Source organism: Octopus sinensis, linkage group LG12 (genome assembly GCF_006345805.1).
Source record: "Octopus sinensis linkage group LG12, ASM634580v1, whole genome shotgun sequence".
Classification (NCBI taxonomy): Eukaryota; Metazoa; Mollusca; class Cephalopoda; order Octopoda; family Octopodidae; genus Octopus; species Octopus sinensis.
In genome coordinates this window covers 20,714,848-20,721,199 of record NC_043008.1, presented here as the reverse complement: position 1 = coordinate 20,721,199, position 6,352 = coordinate 20,714,848, and the positions used below count along the sequence as shown (strand labels likewise).

General features: G+C 37.5%; 1 long non-coding RNA gene across 1 annotated transcript in view; it reads left to right on the top strand.

Moving 5' to 3' along the window:
* The window catches only part of LOC118765518, a 19,684-nt gene extending 13,534 nt beyond the window's left edge, over positions 1 to 6,150 (top strand). Inside the window, exon 3 of the long non-coding RNA XR_005001381.1 lies at positions 6,018 to 6,150. This is a non-coding gene — a long non-coding RNA (uncharacterized LOC118765518). The remainder of the gene's footprint in view (positions 1 to 6,017) is intronic.
* The last annotated feature ends 202 nt before the right edge of the window (positions 6,151 to 6,352 follow it).

Here is a 6,352-nt window from a genome sequence, read left to right as displayed (position 1 = left end):
TCAATTTGCTATTTCATTTATTGTCCTTTCTTCTAAACACATGTCCGGCGGAAGACTATGTCAGGGTTTTTATTTTCCAAGTCCTATCCGTCAAAACTGTTGACACTCTTAACCTGTTGCTTTATACTGCTGTTTCTTGTACTACTACTACTACTACTACTACTACTACTACTACTACTATACTACTACTACAACAACAACTACTGCTGCTGCTGCTGCCGTTGCTACTGCTGCTGCTACTACTGCTGCTACTACTGCTGCTACTACTACAACCACTACTACTACTACTGCTACTACTACTACTACTACTACTACTACTACTACTACAACTACTGCTGCTGCCGTTGCTACTGCTGCTGCTGCTACTACTACTACTACTTGATGATACAACCCCAATACCTTAGCGGTTAGGCCAGCCTACCACTGAACGGGAAGCCAGTACGACTCAGAGTTACACATTTTGTTAACTTTCTTTCCATGGTTCCTTGTGTTGTTCATAATCTATTTTCAGTGTAAGTATGTATACATGTATAGATGTATGTGCATGTGTGCTTGTGTGTGTATTTGTGTGTGTACGTTTGGGTACTATTCTGAATGGATGAAAGCAAAGATGACCTGAGAGGCGGAATTTGAAGTCAGAGCGTAAATACGGGGAGCAGCTACCATTAAGCATTTTAGTCGGAGCGCTAACAATTCTGACATCTCACCACTTAAATAATAATTCTGATTATAATCATAAGTTTAAGCAAAGTTTGTGGAAGATATTGATCAAAGTACAAGTTATATTTGCAACTGTATGATACCATTGTTTGTTTTGGTAATATCTCGATGTTTGTTTGGTCTATCCTGTAAAAGTGCTGCCAAATGACCGCTGGAAACAGTAAACAATATTTCTACCTAATATCATGCCGAATCAATATGAGTCTGAAGATATAATATGGAGACCGACAATATGCATCAGAACTTTAAATCTTCCCCACTTATTTCTTATTTCTTTATTGGTCACAAAGGGCTAAACATAGAGGGGACAAACAGGGACAGACAAAGCGATTAAGTAACTGGTACTTAATTTATCGACCCCGAAGCGATGAAAGGCAAAGTCGACCTTGGCGGAATTTAAACTCAGAACGTAGCGGCAGATGAAATACCCATTTCTTTACTACCCACAAGGGGCTAAACACTGAGGAGACAAGCAAGGAGAGACAGATGGATTAAGGCGATTATATCGACCCCAGTGCGTAACTGGAACTTATTTAAGGAAGGCGGCGAGCTGGCAGAAACGTTAGCACGCCGGGCGAAATGCGTAGCCGTATTTCGTCTGCCGTTACGTTCTGGGTTCAAATTCCGCCGAGGTCCACTTTGCCTTTCATCCTTTCGGGGTCGATAAATTAAGTACCAGTTACGCACTAGGGTCGATGTAATCGACTTAATCCGTTTGTCTGTCCTTGTTTGTCCCCCCTCTGTGTTTAGCCCCTTGTGGGTAGTAAAGAAATATATTTAATCGACCCCGAAAGGATGAAAGGCAAAGTCGACCTTGGCAGAATTTTAACTCAGAACGTAACGGCAGACGAAATACCGCTAAGCATTTCTCCCGGCGTTCTAACGTTTCTGCCAGCTCGCCGTCTTATTTCTAGCAGATGTAAGAGCGTTTATATGTTCATTCGACAGCCTAGAATTTGTCGTTGAAATTCCTGTCACATCAATATATAACTTCTAAAGACAAAGACAAGGTTACGTAAGAAAATGTGCTTTATATTAGTGTCTAAAGTAGTCAATATTCATTTTAACTTCTCAAGAATAATATGGACAGAGAAAAGACAATGTGGAGAAAAAAAGATTTATTTAGAGATTAGAGTTGAGGAAAGTGTCAGTAAGCTGGCGTGTTCGATACGTACTCAATCTCCCACATTTATCAGTCTCCTTCCCCCATTTGCTCTCTTCATGTCTTGTCTTCCTTTACAACTCCTTTAATTCACCCGCTCTCAGCTGCAGAATACCCGCGTTATACTGAACCCCTGCGACTGCGTACAATATTATTGCCGAAATCAAATTTTGTCTAATATTTTTCTCAATCCCCGTCGATACTCTTTCTTTGTCTTTTCTGTCATAACATTTTGCTTGATTCCACATCTACCTCAAGTATTTGTAGGTATTTATAATTAGATTCCGTTTCAATAGCCTTCAACATTTCAGCATTTGATATGCATATGCCCTCTTTTCTGACAAATTTTCCAAGTGTTATCACCAAGTGAAAAAAATACGGACAGACTGGACTAAGCTGTCGAGTTTTCCCTCACTCTACTATAGCTTCGGGCCGACCAAAGCCTTGTGAGTGGATTTGGTAGACGGAAACTGAAAGAAGCCTGTCATATATATGTATGTGTGTATGTATACGTTTGTGTGTTTGTGTTTGTCCTTCCAACGTTGCTTGACAACCGATGCTGGTGTGTTACGTCCCCGTAACTTAGCGATTCAACAAAAGAGAGCGATAGAATAAGTACTAGACTTACAAAGAATAGGTCCTGGGGTCGATTCGCTCGTCTGAAAGGCAGTGCTCCAGTATGGCCACAGTCAAATGACTGAAACAAGTAAAAGAGTAAAAGAGAGTAAAGAGATTGCTTCACTGTTACAACTATGGACTAGAAAAGGCTTCTGGAAATTGTATAACAATCAAGCAGTTATTGGTTTAAGTATATAGCATGAACGTGTGTATGCGTGAGTGTTTTGTGTGTGAGTTTGTATGTGTGTACATGTGTGTGTGTATGTGTGTGAATACGTGTGTGTGTTAGTGAGAGAACAAGACAAAGAGAGGGGGAAGTTTAGGACTGAAAGAGTAGACGTGAAATATAGAAAGAGAGGATCATGTGCTGGGCTTGCTAGTACTTAATATAGACCCAGCGAGTGCAGAAGACCGGAAGGCATTCCGGTAGCGTTAAGTGTGCTGAGGGACATATTGTCAATGATAACTAATTTGTATCATTCTAGTGAGAGAATCTTCGTTAATGATCTGCGTATCGTTTGTTTTTATCCCATACATAATGTCGGAATTACTGCTGAACTGTAAATTATTCCATGGGTGCTGCAATGAAATATTGTTCCGTTGATAGCTGTACCCTTTATCAAAAACATAAACGAATTAAGATGGCTTCATACAAAAACTGATACCGAGTTGCCAATTCGACTCAACATAAATTTACTCTGTGTACATTGATATAATTATTCGCCTTCCTTGGTTTTCATTTATGCACAAAGTAAATATTTGTCGATTTGTGTATTTGGGAATTTCATATGGATTTCAAATGGGTTGCATTTGTTGGTAACGGAGAGCAAAAATTATGAATAATATTCGATAAAAAAATATTTTCGCTTTCACTAATCCATTCTTTCGTAATACATTTATCTACAAGTAATTGTATCAGATATTCTATGTCAGTTTATTTTTTATATATTCATTTATCAATAAGAAAATAAAAGAAAACAAAATTATCTTCAAATATTTTCTTTCTTTCTTCGCTTCAAGACATTGTCAATGTTTCGTTCTTTTTCTCTATACAAAATAATAACACATTTTTGCATATAATTCTCTTTTTATTCTGTCACTGTGAGTTTCATTGTTTATGTTGTTTTAAATCTTTTCTGTGTACATATGGCTTTTTTTTTTCATATTTGATTCTAGGTATAGCATTTGGTTGCGCGACCAACAAAGATACAGTAATCAATAAAATTCCTCTGTAATCACTGCAACGTTTTTTAAGTGTCTTCAGCGATAAAATGGCAATGTGTTTGTAAAACAAAACCGTGATACTACAATGAGGACTGGTCACTGACTGAGTCGTTTCATACCACTTAATTGCAATATATGATTCTCTATAACGCGGCGAGCTGGCAGAAACATTAGCACGCCGGGCAAAATGCTTAGTGGTATTTCGTCTGCCGCTTTGTTCTGAGTTCAAATTCCGCCGAGGTCGACTTTGCCTTTCATACTTTCGGGTTCGATAAATTAAGCAGCAGTTACGCACTGGAGTCGATAAATCGACTTAATACATTTGTCGGTCCTTGTTTGTCCCCTCTGTGTTTAGCCCCTTGTGGGTAGTAAAGAAATAGGTATTTCGTCTGCCAACACGTACTGAATTCAAATTCCGCCGAGGTCTACTTTGCTTCTCATCCTTTCAGGGTTCAATAAATTTAGTACTAGGTACGTTCTGGGGTCGATATATTGGTCTAGCCCCCTCCCGCAAAATTTAAGGCCGTATGTCTAGAGTAGAAGAGAATATTTATTGCTTTGTTTTCCACTTGAGATCACCAAGGAAGATTCTTGTTAGAAGAAATGTTGCAAGGGTATCTAAAGATCTAATACTAGGTCACAATGACGATCAGGAGGATGATAATGATGATAACCGTCGTAATAATTGTAATGATAGTGATCGAGTTGATGGTTATAATGATTGTGATAATTGTTATTACAATTTCTAAAAGCAGTTCAAACCCACACAGCAAGGGGGAAATCGCCAGCGATGGAGATTTGTACCTCTATTCGAAACCAACTCATTTGTCAGTGGCAACTTCAAATGCCTAAAACAGAAAAGAGCACAACGTAAACAAGGATGAGCACACAGCTGCCTGTTCCACTGCATTACTCTTTTTACTCTTTTACTTGTTTCAGTCATTTGACTGCGGCCACGCTGGAGCACCGCCCCCAGTCGGGACTTATTCTTTGTAAGCCCAGTACTTATTCTATCGGTCTCTTTTTGCCGAACCGCTAAGTGACGGGGACGCAAACACACCAGCATCGGTTGTCAAGCAATGCTAGAGGGACAAACACACACACACATATATACATATATATACATATATACGACAGGCTTCTTTCAGTTTCCGTCTACCAAATCCACTCACAAGGCATTGGTCGGCCCGGGGCTATAGCAGAAGACACTTGGCCAGGATGCCACGCAATGGGACTGAACCCGGAACCATGTGGTTGGTTAGCAAGCTACTTACCACACAGCCACTCCTGCGCCAGTATGTGTAAATATGCTTTAGATAATCATGTAATAGACCATATTATTGTATGCGCAATTTCCGATAATTTTCAAACGTCTGTTGCTATTGTAGCGAATCATAGCAACATACACCCCATCAGATTGGCCGATACTTCAACAAATGAGAAGGACAAACACTTTCCATTTGATCTAAAAATTTCGAGCAGAAATTCTATCTAATTATCCAATAATTACTAAAATCTAAAACTTGTCAATTAAAGATTATATACGTAATTAAATTTCTCCATTAGAAATGATGATTAGTTTTAGCCAAATCATTACTTACACATGCAAATAACTTAACTTGCAATGCAATTACATCTGATTGTTTCTTATTATATTACTAATGGGTTGGTCTATCATGTTTCATATAAATTATTTAAAATTATACAAATTATTATCTTTCTGCATCCTGTTAAATTACAAGATAAACGAAGATTGCTTTATGACAAACTTGATACGTTTTCGTATTACCGTTATTGTCATTATTATTATTATTATTATTATTATTATTACTATTATTATTATTATTATTATTATTATTATTATTATTATTATTATTATTATTATTATTGTTGTTGTTGTTGTTGTTGTTTTTGTTGTTATTATTATTATTATTATTATTATTATGGTGGCGAGATGGCAGAATCGTTAGTACGCCGGAAAAATTGCTTAGTAACATTTTGTCCGTTTTTCCACTTCTGAATTCAAATTCTGCTGAGGTTGACCTTTCCTTTCATCCTTTCGAGATTGATAAAAAAAGTACCAGTTGAGTAATACGGTCGATGTAATAGAGTAACACACTACCCCACCCAACTTCAAGCCTTGTGCCTTTGGTAGAAAGCATTCTTCTTCTTCTTCTTCTTCTTCTTCTTCTTCTTCTTCTTCTTCTTCTTCTTCTTCTTCTTCTTCTTCTTCTTCTTCTTCTTCTTCTTCTTATCATTATTATTATTATTATTATTATTATTATTATTATAGAAATGTGGAACCTCATGACTAAAACAATGCCTGTTGTCATAAGGTCCTAAGAATGATAGCAAAAGGGGCTGTTTGTTACCTAGCTCAGATACCAGGAAATCCAAAAATTGCAGAGATTCAGATGATAGTGCTCATGAGAACTGCCCATATCTCACGTAAAATATCCCTATGTAATCTCAAATTTTAAAACCAACTTATAATTTTCTTATGTTTTCTTATAAATTCTCTAGAATAATACTTTGTGCAAAACCTCATATACGGCACCCTAGTCATAACATCAACTTGAACTTTTAACTTGTTGTCTCTTGAAGCCTTTGGGTGAGACTTGGAGACAG